This window comes from Delphinus delphis, chromosome 13 (assembly GCF_949987515.2).
Source record: "Delphinus delphis chromosome 13, mDelDel1.2, whole genome shotgun sequence".
Lineage (NCBI taxonomy): Eukaryota > Metazoa > Chordata > Mammalia > Artiodactyla > Delphinidae > Delphinus > Delphinus delphis.
In genome coordinates, this window is record NC_082695.1 from 21915893 (window position 1) to 21933926 (window position 18034).

Here is an 18034-nt window from a genome sequence, read left to right on the forward strand (position 1 = left end):
TCTCATTGTGGTGGATTCTCTTGTTGCAGAGCACAGGCTCTAGGCGTGCAGGCTTCAGTAGTTGTGGCTCACGGGCTCTAGAGCGCAGGCTCGGTAGTTGTGGTGCACGGGCTTAGTTGCTCCACAGCATGTGGGATCTTCCCGGATCAGGCCTCGAACCCGTGTCTCCTGCATTGGCAGGCTGATTCTTAACCACTGCACCACCAGGGAAGCCCCCATTAGGGAGTTTTGATAGATGTATACACCTGTGAAACCAGCACCACAACCAACATTTTCATCACCCCTGAATGTTTCTTGTCCCTTGGCAGTCCATCCCTTCCTCTGCCCCAGCCCCAGACAATCCCTGCATTCTGTCACTGTAGATAACCTTTTATTTTCTAGAATTTTATATGAATGGAAACATGCATTATGTACCCTTTTTGGGGGGAGGGGAGTAAGTCTGGGTTATTTTATTCACTGTGTTGATTTTGGATTCATCTATGTTGTAGCGTGCATCAATGTTTTGTTGCTTTTTATGGCCAGGTAGTATTCCATTGTATGAATGCACCAGATTTTATTTATTCATTTACTTTGTTGATGGACGTTGGGTTGTTTCCACTTTTTGGCTATTACAAACAAAGCTGCTATGGCTATTTGAGTACAAGATTTGTGTGGAAAAATGTTTTCATTTCTCTTGTATAAATACCTAGGAGTAGAATGGCTGGGTCACCTGGTAGGTGTATGTTTTACTTTATAAGAAACTGCCGAACTGTTTTCCAGAGTGACTGTGGCACTTTGCATTCCTGAAAGCAGTGCATGAGAGTTCCCGTTGCTCCACGTTGTCACCAACGCTTCGTATTATCAGTCTTTTAATTTCAGCCATTCTAGTGGGTATATAGCAGTATCTTGTGTTTACTTTGCATTTCTCTGATGACTAATGATGTTGAGCATCGTTTCATGTGCTTGTTTGTCATGCCTGTCTCTCCTTTGTGAAGTCTTTATTCAAATCCTTTGCCCGTTTTTAATTGGATTGTTTTGTGCTTCTGTTATTGAGTTTTAAGAGTTCTTTATATATTCCGGATAGTAGTCCTCAGTCTTCTTTTGAGTCTCACAGTAATTTTGGTGTCTTTGTAGTAAGACAAGGCCCAACTTTCATTTTAGTGTTTAAAACTGAACTCCTTCCAAAACAAACCTATTCTGTCATTCTTCCTCATCTCAGCTAATAGCATTTCTATCCTTGGAGTCATTCTTGACTCCTGTCTTTCTCCCCCGCCCACATCCAGCCCATCAACAATTTCTGCTGCTCTACCTTCAAATTATATTCAGAATCCAACCACTTTCACCACCTCTACCCTGTTCTCACCCACCCTCATTTATCCTCTGGGTTCTTGCAGGAGCCTCCTAACTGGTCTCCCTTCATCTTACCTCCCACTTCCTGCAACTCTCCCCCACCCCATCTTTTTCCAAGTGCAGCAGCCAGAACAATCCTGTTAAAACCTAAGTCCAACCCTCTTGCTACTCTGTGGAGAATTTCCCATTGACTTATGAGGGCTTGTAACCCTCCGTGGTTTGGCCTCCTGTGCCCTCTCTCCCTTTTCTCCTGCTGTGCTCCATCCCCTGTGCTCACTCTGTTCTTCAAACATTCCAGACCTGCCTCAGGCTTTTTGCACTTGCTGTTGTTCTCTCTGTCTGGAATAACTTTCTTCCTCCAGGCGTGACTCTCTCCCTTACTTCCCTTTACGTCTTTGTTTAAATATCTATCACCTTCTGTTCAGTGTATATGTTTAATTTTGGATCACTTCCATTTGTCCCCCAGTTCCAAACACCAAACAAAATTAAAGATGTAATTATGCTCAAAAACAAGATAAACATATCTGTAAAAAAACAAATACAAAGCAGATTGATGCTGAAGCCACAGCCCCGCTCTGCTGTGAGTCTGGAAATAGGCGGTGGAGCTGGGAGCTCCGCTCTGCTGGGTCAGAGGGAACTAAAAGTAGCCCATGAGCCAGACTCACTGCTGAAAACAAGGTCTGGGCTGGGCTGCTCCAGCTATGGAAGGAGGCTAAAAACATCCAAGACAATTACTGCTCAGGGTGAAGTCTAGGGCGGCGGGAAGAAACAGACACAAGCTTGCAGCCCACTCATGGGCCAACATCACCTGGAGGCATGACTGAAGTTTACCCGTGTCACTGTGTGCGAGGGGTCCTGGTCTGTCAACACGAGACTTGTTCTAGGCTTGCAGATCCTGGGAGTAGTGACCACAAAACTGTGGGGGAGGGGTGGTACGGAGAAGACCTCCCCTCCCCAACCCTACCTCACCCCACTCCACGTCCTCCTGACCAACTCTGACCATATGAATTTACAAACCAAAATTCCAGAACACCTAAACTACTAAAGATAACCAGCAAAATCAACAGTGAGAGATTAATTTGTTCAGGATTAAATGAAAAGAGAGCCATCTGATACCAAGTGTAAAATGCATGTTTAGAATTATCAGAGATGAAAGGCATTACAGCTAAAAGAAAATATGAAACACAACAGGCAGAAAGGAAATATTAATAGGTAGGTATGAACAAAAACCTGTAAATGCTGGAAATGAAAAGTAAGCATCGAAATTTAAATCTTAATAAATGAAGCTCCACACTGGCCAAAGATGCAGATAGAATTAGTGAGTTGGAAGATATGCAGAATGCAGGAGGAGGAGTAGAAATGTTTTGACAGAGTACTTGGGCCACGTGGAGGGCAGACCTAAGCCTCCAACCCTGGTCTGATAGATGTTCTAGAGGAAGAGAGATGGGGCAGTGGCAGACAAGCACTGTTCAGAAAGATGAAGGCTGAGAATTTTCCAGAAGCAAAATAAGACATGAGTTTTCAGATTGAAAACACACACAGTGCTTTGTTTAACAAGGTGAATTAAAATAAACCCACAAGTCCACCCCTAGACATGTTGCAGTGAAATAGCCCAATGTAGGGATAAAACCAAAATCTCCCAAACCACCGAAAGAGAGAAGGCAGGTAATCTACCAAGGAGCAGCAGTTTTAAGGTAGTCTTTTTTTTCTGACCACATCCTACTTCATCACAAGCCTCGATCCTAAATGCTAAGGCAGTAGGTTATTGTTTATGCCCTTAAGCAGCCACAGATTGCCTCATTGAGCGGGAACTGGGACCTGTGTTCAAGTGGCCACCCTCTGCTACACACTGTATCTGAAGATGTACGAGCTGGGGTGTTTCTTGCCATATTTTATAGACACAGAACCTCGAGGCCCAGAGGGTCTAAATGACAATGACATGTTCAAGGCCATGGCTGTAAGAGACCGAGTTGAGGCTGTGACCCAGAGTCCGTGCTCTGTCCACCTCTCCTCAGGGTGGTAAGCCAGCTAAGCAGACGTCCTGGGCGATCTGGAATTATTTAGTTCTCCAGGCTAAGGTGTAAGTTAAAGTTCTCTTGCTGGGCTCCTATTGTGGCAGGTGATCTTTCTTGCCAGGGCTTCTGGCTGTGTGTCCACTGCATCCTGGTGAAGGAGAAGGGAAGACTGGCTGGTTACCCTCCTGTGCCGACACACAGACTAAACACCTGGTGTAGTCCCTGCTTCTTTGGCCGCCTCCCAGTTTTGTTTTTTTTTTAAATGACCTATTTCCTTTATTAACTTGTTGCTGGACCAAGTTGGTACACTTACGATTTGCTATTATGTGTTACTTTTTTCTTCAGGTTGGGAAAGTTGACATAGATTGGTAGTTTTCTTCCTGCCAAGGTATTTTTGGTACCCTGTTGAATTTCACACGTTTAATTTTTTTACACCTTTCCCCTTCATTTAGACAAGGACCTAAGAGCTTTGGAGAGGTAGGAATTAGGTTTTTGCCACTCAGGGCTTTGGGAAAAATATCTGAAAGTAGACAGACATGCTAGGGAGATCATTGATTTATGGAGTGGGTAGAGTGTGCTTGAGATGGGGGTGCTATGGGTGGATTTCTTATGTAATAATGTCATCCGGTTTATGCTTTCTTAAGAAATCAAGGGATTGAGATGTGAAACAATATATAAGATACTTGGGTATTTATGAACAAGCCCAAGAAATAGTATTTCCCTCTCCTTTCCTGCAAAATGTGACCACCATCTTGAATTTGGTATTTTTACTTCCATTGCTACATCTGTCTTACACGGGTCCAGTGTTTGGCTGAATTATTGTGAATGCTTGCATATTCCTAGATTTGGACCTTTGGTTTGTGGAGGCAGAGGGTCATGAAGCTCAGTTTGTCCTTCTTAACTGGGAACCTATTTGATTCTGCTCTGCTCCCCACCCCCCATCACTTATCACTTCTGCAGTCTCTTGTTATCTACATCCCTGCCAAGCCTTCTCTTTTTCTCATTGTTTGTTTGTTTGTTTGTTTAAACTCAAGGTTAATCAAATAACTAAGAGGGTATCAGGACAGGCACCATTCTAAGCACTTGGATTAGATAAAACATGTTACTTTCTTTTCAGCACCAAGAAGGTAATGGGAATATATTTCATGTCTACTATGGCAGGGTGGTAAAGGCTACCCAGGTTTAAATCCCAGCTCTGCCACTGACTTGGGTGTGACCTTGAGCAAATCACTGAACCTCTTCTTGGTTTCCTCATCTATAAAACGAGAATACTAAGAATACCTCCCTCAAGCCTGTTAGGATCAAATGAGTTGACACCTATAAAACTAGGAAACCAGTGCCCAGAACATGGCAAGCACACAATAAGTGTTAGCGGCTATTATAATCACCGCTCTGGAAATTTAACATATGTTATCTCTAATCTTTATAACACCCTTATAATATCAGTTCACCGAACTGGATAGAGACTCTTGAAGACAGAGACCCACATCAAGTATAGTTTTTGGTATCAATTTTACACGCACACGCAATTTTACACATGGCCTTGCCCTCGCTTTGAAACACCGTAAATACAGGTTTCTTTGTATGTGAACTCAGAGTCCATCTGATTTCATTAGTTGGTAGCCTTGAACTTAAAACCTACAAAAACCTGTCCATGAGCCTGACACCCAGGAACAGAGTAGTTCAGTGCTCCGGGAGCTTGTTCCTGCTCCCCTCCCCAGCATGGCAGTCACTCCCCTAGGGCCCTAAATGTTGGGGTGTGAGGGCAGTAACACGAAGCAAAGGGTCTCAATTAAAACCCAAAAGTCCAGAGAGCCTTTTTAACCATCCGTCTCTGGCATCAAATGCTGGGCGCTGTGCTGAACGTTCAAGGTACCCTATTGCTGATGAGCAGGGTGTAGGGAGTGGCGTTAACAAGGTTGGCCAGGCAGAGCAGACCCAGCCTGGGTTATGACCTCCCTGGTCCACTCTTTGAGAGAGAACTTTAATAGCAGATGTAATAAAGCACAGGTGGCATAATGAGGTGAGGAATGGGCAAGAAACTGTCCTAGCTTGTGCTAATAGTGCCTGAGACCTAGTATTGTCTCCAGGGAGCCCGAACCACAGCTCAGACATTATCTCATTAATCTTCCCAAAACCCCCATGGGGTAGGCAGGTGGCAGGCATTCCCCTTGCTCTCAGGATCAGAGAGAATGGGGCCCTTATATGACTCACCCAAGGTCGGGTGAGGGTGGCAAAGCGCAGCATATAATTTACTGCTTTTAACACTGTGGTTTCCTTTCCTCCCTAGCCCCCTGCCCCTGTTATTAACAGACTACACAGGACTATTTTAATCAGGCGATTTTCATCAAGTGACCCTTTCTGAAGCGCTCTGGTTTGGAAACTCACCAGTGCAGTTACAGAGAAGCGAGGATGGGATGGGCGTGAATCTGTAGCCTGTGGGTGTAGCTAGCGAGTCCTCGAGGAGCTTGAGGTGCCCTTCCCCTCCCCACGGGCTCTTGCCCCCATTCTGGATCTATCACTGGTGTCCTGCTTTCCTGCATTCTTGCGATAGGTTTCTTGCTTGGGTCCATGGTCTTGGGCATGGTGAATAGGAGTAGTTCTATTTCCACCTCACTCTGCTCTCACCAATCTCCTGTTGTTACTCTTTTCATGGTGACACTGCCCTGGCTAGAGCCCTTTCCCTCTTAGGCACTGTGCTCTAATACAGTCCCCTCACCCCCAACCTTGGAATCCTAATTTACCGAGTGCATTGGCTTGTGCCATCTAACTCGGGTGATGCAGGCGCTGTCCCTATTTTACACACGAGGAAACTGGACCTTGGGGCTGTGTTCTTTTCAACACGGCATAATTAGAGTCTTGCCCTACTCTTTTTTTTTTTCTTTTCTAACTTGCCCTTTATTTGCATTAACTCTTTCACTAGCAGCTTTGTTGAGATATAATTCACACACCATTCAATTCACCTATATGAAGTGTACAGTTTAGTGGGTTTTAGTATATTCACAGAGTTGTGGACCATCACCACAATCAATTTTAGAACATATAAATCATATCAAAAAACAAACCCTGTACCTTTTAGCTCCTACTTCCCTATCCTTTCATTCCTCAACCCTCCAGCCTTATGCAACCACTAATCTATTTTCTGTCTTTATAGATTTCCCTATGCCGGACTTTCATATGAATAGCGAATAGAAGATGTGGACTTTTGACTGGCTTCTTTCACTCAGCTTAATATTTTCCAGGCTTATCCACGTTGTAGCATGTATCAATATTGTTCCTTTGTGTAGCCAAATGATATTCCATTGTTTGGGTATACCACATTTTGTTTACTGATTCACCCGTTGATGGACATTTGGGTTATTTCCACTTTTTTGGCTGCTATGAATAATGTTACCATAAACTTTCAGGTACAAGTTTTTGTGTGGGGGCAGGGAGTGTATTTCTAGCAGATGGTGAAAGGATTTTTAGCTTTGTTTTTGTTTTGAGTGTTTTTCTCCATCTGTTTTGCGTGTGTCAAAGGAAGGAACCAAAACCATGGTGTAACTTCATAAAGTATTTCTTTGATCAGGTGGCCTCTGGCACAAGCTCATCGTGTCGGGATGACCGACGCTAGACTGCTGTCATCATCCATTAGGATGGTGTTTATTGTTGATTCCACACTGCTTGCCGGTTTATCATACTTTCCTCTCATGTTTTCTTGCTGAGCCCTTGCAGGCAGCCTGTGCTGCTTGGCCAGCACAGGCTCCCAGTGCCTGGCTGTCCTGTCCAGCACCCACGGAACGCTCTCTCCAGGGTGTGCTCAGCTGCTGGACCATTCTGTGGTGGCGTGTTGCTGTGGGGAGGAGCACATCTGTTTGCAGATGCGTTTCACTACCTAGTAATGCCGTTTGTTACTTTTAAACTGTGTTGTACATAGAGCTGATTTATATGAAAAAAGCCCTGATGAGCTTCAAATTTCCGTCACCTGTTGTGTCAGCAAATGCACATACATTTTAGATTTTTTTTTTTTTTTCAAATTACTGATCAAACAACAGTGGGTCTTAATTACCTTTTCTTGTCCAGTGTCCGGCACAGAGTCAGTGCTCAGCAAATATTGGTTTGGATGAATACTAGAATCCAAAAAAGGAAAGTCTCCAGCTACCCTTACTCTCTAAACCCATCAACTTTTAAGATTCTTTGTTTCCTTGCGGTTTTCGCCCATCTGCAGATGGTATTTTTAAATAGGTGTTGTTTTGCACATATGCTTTTCTTAAAATTTCATACATGGTACTTTTTATACCATGTTATCTTCATCATTATCCTCTTATAATTATATAATATCCCCTAAATTATGCACATTGTTTTGTTTGATTATATAGTCTTTGGGAAGACTTTTTTTTTTTTTTCTTTCACATTTTCATAGTTTGGAGAAGGACTGCTTGAAGATTTTATCATGGAAAGTTACTTCTTTGTTTTATTTATTTATTTCGTTTGTTTTTGACTTAGTTTTAGGTTACTTCCTCAGGATCTGCTCTAAAAATGGAATTATGGGAGAAAGAAAGTCATAGGATCTTGGGTTTGTTGCATATTGATAGACAGATTACCCCAAACTGAGCCAATTTGCAGCGTGGCCAGCCAGGTGTGTCCACATACACCCAGCAGCCCATACACCCAGTAGCATTGAGTTACGTTGGTGATTTTACTGTGCATTCATCAGCAACAAGGTTGATGGTCTTTCTGTTTTCTTACTATAAACTATTTATATATATCCCATAACTGTCACTTCATTCCTTTCTGTTACTGATAATACAGAGAAGTTTTAAGAATATATTGCTCTTTCCGCCTCCTTTGTCACTGTCTAGCTTGTTAATTGTCCTAAAGGACTTCCCTTAACTCGAGTTGCCTCACTGATTCTCAGAATAACTTATGGACGGCCAAACTGAGCTTTTCTCTGCATTGCTATCCACCTGTCCCGACAGAATTTATTGAGTCCTTTCTGCATCCTTATGTTGTCCTGGTTTGCATCATAAGATCTTTTAATATTTTAAATATGTTTTTGGAATTTCTTTTCCACTTGTTTTATTTTTCTAGTTCCAGACTGGCATCATGTAGTTTTATTGATTTTGTGGTTTTATAGTATTCTTTTTAAATCTGGAAGAATGAGAAGCCTTCTTTACCCTTTCCCCTCCAACATATTTCTTCTTGATTTAATAACTGTTTTGTGTGCACAAGCACCAAATCCTTACCTTTTTATAATAAGAACAATCAAGTGTCCTTTATGATGTTGCCTTGTAATTTAAAATAAAACTATGTCTGTGAATTTCTATGTAGAGCTCAATACTTGTCATCTGGTAGCTGTATGTGTCACTTTGAGTCATTTAAAGAATAGATTTAGAATTAAATTTTGCTTAACATTTTCAGATGGTTTCCTATCAGCTATTGGATACTTTTTTTTTTTTTTTTTACAAAACGTAACCTATGAAACATCTCCTTACCTACTTGGAATTGGAAGTTCTAAGTGAAGGTCTGTAAAGTCAGACATGCGATATACACAGGGCCGTATCTAAGTTTCAACATGATTATCTGACAAAATGCAATTCAGGGGATGGGAGATATTCAGGTGAGAAGGTAGATTTGAAATACTTGCTGCTTTGCCCAGATTCCGACAGGCAACTTCTCAGTTGTTCTTTTGGTACCAAGAACAAGAGGAACCAAACAGGGTAGAGGCTGTTCTTGGTTTTTCTCTAAAAAGTGACACCCACTGCAGAAGACAGTGTTTGGAAGACCAGACCCCTCAGCGAAGAAATGCCGGTTTTAATCCTCACGCAATTCCCATTTGGAAGTTTCCAACAAACAGCAGCAACAGCCAGCTCCTTTTCTGTGTCTGGGGTCCTTTCCGTTCCCATTGCTATGACAACGGGGGGAAAAAACTGTGTTCGGGTACCTCTGGATTCTAGATCCAGAAAAAGGCTCAGGCTGTTTGTTCAAAGAGCAAAAGAGAGTTGTCTGTTTCCTTGTACATAGAAGAGAAAAAATAATCCTTATGATTCAAGAGAAAAATGGGTGGAGCTGTCCTTTTCCATTCTTTCACATAAATTATAAGTCTTGATTCCAGCCACCACACCTTTTAAGAAAAGGTCCAGGGCTGTTGTTTCATGTGAAACTCTGTACCACAGTGACACCCTACCCTGGTCTGCGGCGGCAAAAGGACAAAAGGAAGGAAGTTTCCCTTTTAAATCCCCAGGAATTTTTTGATGAGATAATATTACAGAGTAAAATGTCTCTCCTCCTATTCGTTCCGTGTTTGGCTCCAGTGTAACAGTAACCCACTTAGAAGCAGGCGGCCCTTTTGAAGTTATTTTAAAGTTCCAGCAGAGTGTGGAGATATTGTAGCCTTGGATAAGAGCACCACCAGCCCCGGTTTCAGTTTTGCCCTTTCAGGCGTGTGGAAAGTGCCCCAGTATATCTCCAGGATTTTGTACTGAAAGCTTCTTAAAGAGCTGGTCTTGGTTTCAAAGCTTGGCTTGATGTCCTGTACCCAAGGGAACGTAGTTCTGTTTCTCCAGATACTTAACCTTGTCTGACATAGTCTTTTGGCTTTGAAGTTCCCGTAGAGTCTTTGTCCATTAACAAAACAGTGAAATCATGATAGCCAACCTCATTGGGCTCCGAGAAATTTGAAGAAGGTCCATCTTCATGTTTCAGCGTAAAACCAGATGCTCGATACCTGGCACTGATGGTGGCCAGGACGCTGCCCTGCTTATTGTTAGCCATTTTGCCCGAGCAGCTCCTTGTTTGGAAATGCAAGGAGGATGTTCAGCACCCCTTGTAGAGGTTATAGGATCTGTCTGTGTCTGGGAGAAAACTGGGGCTCCCTAGAACAACCACCCTGGTTGTTGTGTCTGCCACCTCTGTAACTCCCAAATCCACATCACACTCTGGTGCCCCCGGAAGTTATTTGGCTTATGGGGGTGGTGAGGGCTGCTGGTTCCTTCTTCACCATTCTCCCTGAATCATCCATGTGCTGTGTTCCAGCTGTCCCCAGCCCAGGGCCTGGGGGCTCCCGAGCGTCAGCCCAGGGCCTGGGGGCTCCCAAGCGTCGTCCCAGGCAGTCCTCCAAGTCCATAGTCCTGTGCAGGTTGCCTGTTGGGGTCTCTCTTTGGCCTGATGGAATGCTTCCCTGCAGGACCCAGAGAATCTGCTGGAACACCTGAGGAAGGGGACATTTGTCCAGCAGTGCCTACGAAGATCTTAACCAAAATAAAGCACGTATACGTTTACAGAAGGGAAAGAGTACTTCATGGCTTTTAATTAAAAGAGCGTTCCTCTGGTGTACCCTTTGCCATCCCTGATTGCTATTCTCAGAGGCAACTACTTTCAATTATTTAGTGGTTTCTTCTGCCGTTCACCTCTGGGAATATTTCTAAATTTCTGTCAATAATTTCTAAACCTGCTTATACTGCCTCATATTTTTAGCCCATTTATACATTTTTCAACTTCCTACTCTGGAAGATGGCGATTTTGTTCTCTTAACCCCCTCATCCCTTCCCCTGCCCGGCCTTTCCACCTCCCCACCCCCATACACAAATTTCCCATCTCTGCATTTTCCCAATGTAGTTATATCACAATCAATGTTTAGATAAGGATTTACGTTATTATGGCTGTCACTGTTGCCAGCCAGGCCATGCATGCCATACCCTGCTTATGGTTTACAATTCTGGTGTGACTTTTTGGTTTTTTTCTGGAGTTAATAACTGTCGCCCCCACCCCATTACTTTAGTTTGCTATCTGATTATCACATTTCATTCTCCTGTTCGGGACTGTAACACTTCTCAACACTGTCAGTCCCACTGGGTGATGACTCAGGTTGTTGTTTGTTTGCTTATTTGGGGAGCTCTCCTGCAGCCCTCATCCTTCTGACCCTATCTGGGCTGGTCGCCTGGCAGGCTGGTGGCATAGCTGTCCTCCTGGGATTTCCCTCTATTTTTCTTCTCTGTTGGATTCTCTGTGCCCTGGATCCCATGCCTGCCTCTTCCTCGGTTTATTCCCTTGTTTTCTCGGAGCTGACAGCAGCTTCTGAGGTCAGACAGGGGCCGGAAATTTTGAGGTTTTGCTTTTTAGGGGAGGAATCCTCTATTCCTCTTCCCCCTCCATCACCCTCATAAAGCACTGTTGTGGGCCTGCCTGAGTAAGGGCAGCGGCATTGTGTTTTCTGCACATGGAGAGTGTTACCTGCCTCTGCAAGCCCAGCTGCTGAGACCAAGAAGGAACAGCCTTTGCTCCTGTGCCATTCCCAGTAAATCTTGAGATTGCCGGTAAAGTCCTGGGAATGTGTTTGGTGACTTCGGGATCAATGACTCTAGGAGCCGGATCTTTTATTAAAGTTCCGGCAGCAATTTGTTGAAATCCTGATCTCTTTGTCTTGTTCCCTCAGTTAGCCGAACAGAGACGCAAATGGCTTCCCCAAACAGAGCTGAGATGCGGCAGCAGGCCTGTCTCCAGGCTGAGGGCTGGAGACACCCAGCGGTCATTTATTGAGCACCTATTGGGCACAAGGCTCTGGGTGGGGTGAAAGGGGACCTCTGGGAAAGACTCCTTGTAGGAGCAGGTACCCATCCCAGAGGAGAGGCTGAGGGAACTGTGCTAAGCACCATGTAAAGCATTTGGGAATGTAGAGGTGGAAGCAACTAGCTATACTGGTGCCTTCAAGAAAGCTCCATGGAAGGGCTGACGTTTAAACTGGTCTTGAAGGACAGAGAATTCTAGGCAAATGCATGAAGGGCAAGCAAACGTGATATGTCAAGAGAAAGTGAAGAAGGAGAGGGCTTTCCCACTGATTGAGCGTCTACCATGCAACTAAGATTATATATTTTATCTCATTTAATCTGCACAGCACCCTGTTGAAGTGGATGGTACTGTCCCCATTTTACAGATGAGAAAATAGAGGTTTATAGAAATCGAGTCATCTGCTCAAGGAGGTATGCCTCGTAAGAGGCAGGTTTCAAAACATGGTTACATGATTCCAAAGCTCTCATCCTCTCCATCCCCCAAACACCCCTCAGAACAAAATCAGGAGTAAGACAGCCAGAGGCACCGCTTCTTAATGTCAAACCTCCCGATAGAGGACTAACTGGGAATTTGCCTTCGATTGACTTAAGCCAGGGTGTTGACATCCTGAAGTTATTCTGAGAGCACAAGACCAAAGTTATAACTCAGGACATATCTTCTGTTAAATCCTCACACTTTAGTGTGGCTTGTTAATTATTGGCATTTTTCTTCTCTGGACCCGCCCCAGGAGTTTTGCTTATCTTCTCATTTCAGGCTGTCCTTCTCCTCCTTCAGTATTCTCTGTCCAGTGAGTTTTTGTCAAGTTTTGTCAAACCCATTCTAGGTTTCTGAGTTTATTTGGTTTTCCCTTTATGTTTTCATTAGTAGTTCTTTCTGACAATCCTGAGTTCTTATACACAATTTAGCCATTTTTTTTCTTCCAGTTTTGACATACAGCACTGCATAAGTTTAGGATGTAGAGCATAATGATTTGACTTACATACATCATGAAGTAATTATCACAAGAAGTCTAGTGAACATCCATCATCTCATACAGATACAACATTAAAGAGAGAAAAATATATTTTTTCCTTGTGATGAGAACTCAGGATTTACTCTCTTAACCATTCATATGTAACATACAGCAGTGTTCATTATATTTATCATGATGTACATTACATCCCTGGTACTTATTTATCTTATGTCCTGGAAATTTGTACCTTCTGACTACCTTCATCCAGTTCTCCCCACCCCCAATTCAGCCATTTTTAACCTTCTTAAAAATATGAAGGCAAAAACTTCTTAAATTTCAAACATCTGATCAGGTAAACCCCACACACCCAAACATTTTAAGAAAATAAACTCAGAAATTCCTATAATTGTTAAATGCTTATATGCCACATTAAGTTCAAAGTTAACATGCTTGAACATCATTCATTGAAATCTCCTAAGATTAATTTTGCACACACAGGTCTTATGTGTAGTCACTGCCTATATGTCACTGGCTGGTGTCAGCATGTACGAATTCACAAGCGTGGTTTTCATGTGATGACTGTCTGGCAGCAATGTATCACTGAATATTTAGAATATATGTGTTTCATATGTTGGAGGTCCTCATTCTCCGTAGATGACTGTGATCCAGAAAAGGACTTTGGGATCTTTTTAAGTTAAGGGCTACTATTTCTCAGTAGACAGTAGAAAGATTTGGTTGGGGCTTTATCTTGAAACGTGGAACACAAAATAAGTTTGTATTTGAATTTAACAAGTTAAATTATAATTGCAACTTTGTTCTGATTTCTGAGAACAAAGAGCAAATCCCCTGTTGGCAGTGTTGGGATATTTCCAGCAAAACTGTCTGAGAATATGGATGTGACATCCTTCTCTTATGTTTGACTCCAGCGGCAGGATCACCCAAAGTCATTTTTCCAAAAATGTTAGAGAACTCTCTCTTTTCCCAAAGTTCTGTCTTAATCCTTTGATCATTCTCCATGGAAGCCCCCATGTGGATTTCTTCTTTAATCCTTAGCTAGATTGTTTGCCATTTGCTTTGAGTGGATCCTGTTGTTGACTAATATGACTTTGGTGGACTCTGTTATATTTGCATCATTGGCTGATTTGCGGTTCTAGTTTGCAATTTATCGCCATGGTCTAGTCACTCTGTCGTCTGATAGACCAATTAGCAAGAGGTTGCTGTAAGGATTAAACAAGGTAAAATACATAAACAGAGTAATATAGTTGATGCTCAGTTAACAAGAAAGCCGTCTCCTTCACTTTCCCCAGATTTGGCATATTCGTTTGCATTTTATGCCTTTGCCTAGAGTATTCCATCCTTTGACACAGGTCAGTTTATGAGTGAATATTTTCATGTTATGGCTTCCCTATAAAACATTCTGCTGAGCCCTTGGGAAAAGAGAACCCCAGGGCGTAAATGTTTGGAGACCTAGGGTGGCGGGCATTTTTGGAAGCTGATGCTGTCATCAGGGGCGAGCTGAAAGAGACCTGAATTGTACAATATTGGCAGGTGAGTCAGAGAGGCCAGTTACACTTGAGACGTAGCTGAGGTTGAATTCACAACCCCAGTAGTTTGGACCTCTGGAGATACAGACTGGAATAAGGAACTCAGAAGAGAAGAAACTCCGGAGTGGAGCTGGGAAGGGGGAGGATGGTGAGGTCGGTTTTGGATGCTCTGAGATGTGATTTTGGTGGCCCTTTACCCTCCCTGGGAAAATAAACCACCCACGCCAACCGATTACACCCACCAGCACTTGAGAAAAAATTCCTTTTGGTTTTTAAATCTTTGATCCCCGTGCAGAAGTCAACACCCTTGACAGGGCTGACACTTTGAGCTGCTCACAGGCACCTCAGTGACAGCGGATGCTTTGAAAAGGAGTCTTGGGGCCAAGGAGGGGGAGGGCCCCACATGGGGTGCGGCCCAGGGTGCCAGGGGGACCTCAGCGTGTGTGAGGCTCACACAGTTGGGATTTCCAAGTGCTTCGGACGCCCTCTTGCCATGCCTCCCCTGGCCACGTGTCCTGCTCCACAGCTCGAGCCTCAGCCTGGTCTGCTAAGGGCCTCAGCTTCTACTCCTGCTTCTGTTGCTCTGGGTTCACAGGCACGCCCTCCTCCTCCTCCCGCCCTCCCAGGCCCCCCCTTCTCTCCAGCCGCCCCCCACCGTCCCTCCATCTCCTCCCACTGCAGCCTTTGCTCTTCGCATCACGCGTGTCAGCGTTTGGCTCGGATTACATCTACTTCAGGTTCGTTTCTTCTCACGCGCGTACCTGTGCTCTCCCTAACTTGGCATTTCTCGGAGTGTGTCCCATGAAACAGTGTGAGCATATTAAACACAAAATGGGTTGATCATCAACGGGTAGGAAATGCTGGTTTTAGCAAAGGTTAAAACCCTTTTAAGTTATTTAAACCTTAGGCCTCTGCAGAGCTTTAATTTCCAAATGTAGATCCCGAATCCCTATGTCCTATTCCTCAGCATTAGTTGCGTGTGCAGGAACCCATTTATCATCGTGCAGGGCTAGTATTCTGCAGGACACAGTTTCCCGAAGGGCTCTGGTGGTTGGCTTAGGCTCAGGAAGTGTGGAAACCACATCGTCCTACACTGTGGATTCCCATGTTGGCTGAGGACAGTCATTTCTGAGTAAACTCTTAGGACGTTTTTTTTTTTTAATGTTTATTTATTTATTTATAATTTATTTTGGCTGCACTGGCTCTTAGTTGCGGCACGCAGGATCTTTTAGTTGCAGCGTGTGTGCGGAATCTAGTTCCCCAACCAGGGATCGAACCTGGGCCCCCTGCATTGGGAGCGTGGAGTCTTACCCACTGGACCACCAGGGAAGTCCCTGACTCTTGGGACTTTTTTTTTTTTTTTTTTTTTTTTGCGGTACGCGGGCCTCTCCCGTTGCGGAGTACAGGCTCCGGACACGCAGGCTCAGCAGCCATGGCTCACGGGCCCAGCCGCTCCGCGGCATGTGGGATCTTCCCGGACCGGGGCGCGAACCTGCGTCCCCTGCATTGGCAGGCGGACTCCCAACCACTGCGCCACCAGGGAAGCCCTGGGACTTTTTTTAAAAACTTATTTATTGTGGTAAAATTGATACAGAATTTACCACTTAAGCCATTTTAAAGTATAAAATTCAGAGGCATTTGGTACATTCACAATGGTCACCCATCTGTTACTATCATCTGATGCCAGAACATTTTTATCACCGTAAAAGGTCTCCTGTACCTATTAAGCAGTCACTCTCCGTTTCCCCCTCCCCCAGACAGGCATCCACTAATCTGCTGCTGTCTGTTTCTATGGATTTGCCTGTTGTGGATATTTCATATCAGTGGAATTATACAATATATGGCCTTTTACATCTGGCTTCCTTCTTCAGTAAAGTTTTAATACAAAGTCTTAGACCTGCATGATTCCTCTGCTTCCCTCGACGCAGCTCTCTATCACTGACCAAACCCTATATAGGTGTAAGTAACAAAAAGCACCTTTCCCTCTGGAAACCTCCAAGGCACATGGCCAGGTTAAAAATATCACGGAACACTGTAGAAAAGTGTCAGTAGAGGGGCTACCATTGACGTGACTTGACCTGGGATTCAGGAAGCTGACTTGAGCCCGGCTGGGAGCCACTTCCTGGAGGGTCAGAAGTACCTGGCTCTTGGCACGACTGGCTTATTGCCCTTGCCCATCCTCTCCAGTTGGAGATCTGCATTTCAAGCCGCTCATCATTTAATAACCATCGAACATCCTAGAGTGGGCTGAGTTTTTCAGGGGCAGCTGGAGGGAGGCTGTGCCATCCACTGCACTGCAGGACCCTCCTTGGTCCTTTGGGCAGACTCTTCGAGCCTGAGGGCTGGTGCAAAAATCATATGTCGCAGGCTTCCCCATCTCAGGTCCTGCAATTCCCAGGGCAGGGTTATCCTGTGCCTGCTACGAAGACAGCTGCCGGCCACCCCTTGAGCTTGCGGCGCTCACCCTTCCTTGTGGGTCCATCGACTTGCCAAGGATCTCTGCTCTCTGGGCTGCTCCCTCCCCTCCTCCGCTCACTCATCCTCTCCAGTCCAGGGCCACCATTGCCAGAAGGTGCAACCCGCCTGCCTCAAATTACTGTTCTTGGTGCGCCGCTTTTCCAAAGAACCTGTGGTGCTGTCCTGGTGTCCACATGCCTTCCTGATTTTTGAGCCTGTCTCTCTCTTCTTGGTGTCGACTGTGTCCCTCCATGCTGCTCAGGTAGCCTCTCTTCTCCCCCTAAATCCCTCAGCTCCTCGTCCCCGGGTGTGGATGGCCGCCCGTCCTCTCCCCTGCCCCGGACCCGTCCAGCTCTCCCTTTGAAGCTCAGCTCAAGGCTCAGCTGCAGCTCTGGCCACCTGCACCAAACTCACATTACACTCCCACACCACCCAGTTCAGAGCTGGCAGGCAGCCTTTCTTTACAGAGATTTGTACCTCTTAGTCTTTTCTCCCCAGTCAGGTGACCAGCTCTCAGAAGAAGGGACAATAAAGTTAAGCAAGTGGAGTTGGAAGGTACTGGACTGTGAATTCAAGGGCCAGGCCACCCCAGGGGCAGCCACTTGCTGGCTGTGTTGTCTTGGAAAAGCTATTTATCTTGAACTTCTCATCCTAAAATGAGTGGGGGATAAGGAGGTTGTATTAGTTTCCTATTTGCTACTATAACAAGTTACTACAAACTTAGTGGCTTAAAGCAACACAAACTTAATCTCTCATAGTTCTGGAGGTCAGAAGTCAAAAATGGGTCAGCAGGGCTACATTCCTTGTGGAGGGTCTAGAGAGAATCCTTGTCTTTTCCAGCTTCTGGAGGCGGGCCGCCTGCATTCCTTGGCTCATGGCTCCCACCTCCATCTTCTGAGCACATCACTCCAACCCCTGCTTCCCTGGTCACATCTCTTCTGTTTCCACGATTCCCTTTTTTCCTTGTAAGGACCTTTGCAATTACATTGGGCTTACCCAGGTAATCCAGGATATCAAGCTTAATCACGTCTATAAAGTTTCTGGTGCCTTGTAAGGTAACGTATTCACAGGTTCTGGGGATTAGGACATAGATGTCTCATGGGCCATTATTCTGGCTAACACAGTGGATTCTTCAGTCTCTTGTATCTCTAATATGCCATGACTCTAAAGACATATTTCTTCCAGCTATT

General features: G+C 44.6%; 1 protein-coding gene across 1 annotated transcript in view; it reads left to right on the top strand.

Moving 5' to 3' along the window:
* ZNRF3 (zinc and ring finger 3) overlaps positions 1–18034 on the top strand; it is a 148672-nt gene that overhangs the window by 72155 nt on the left and 58483 nt on the right. The gene's annotated exons all lie outside the window — the stretch shown is intronic.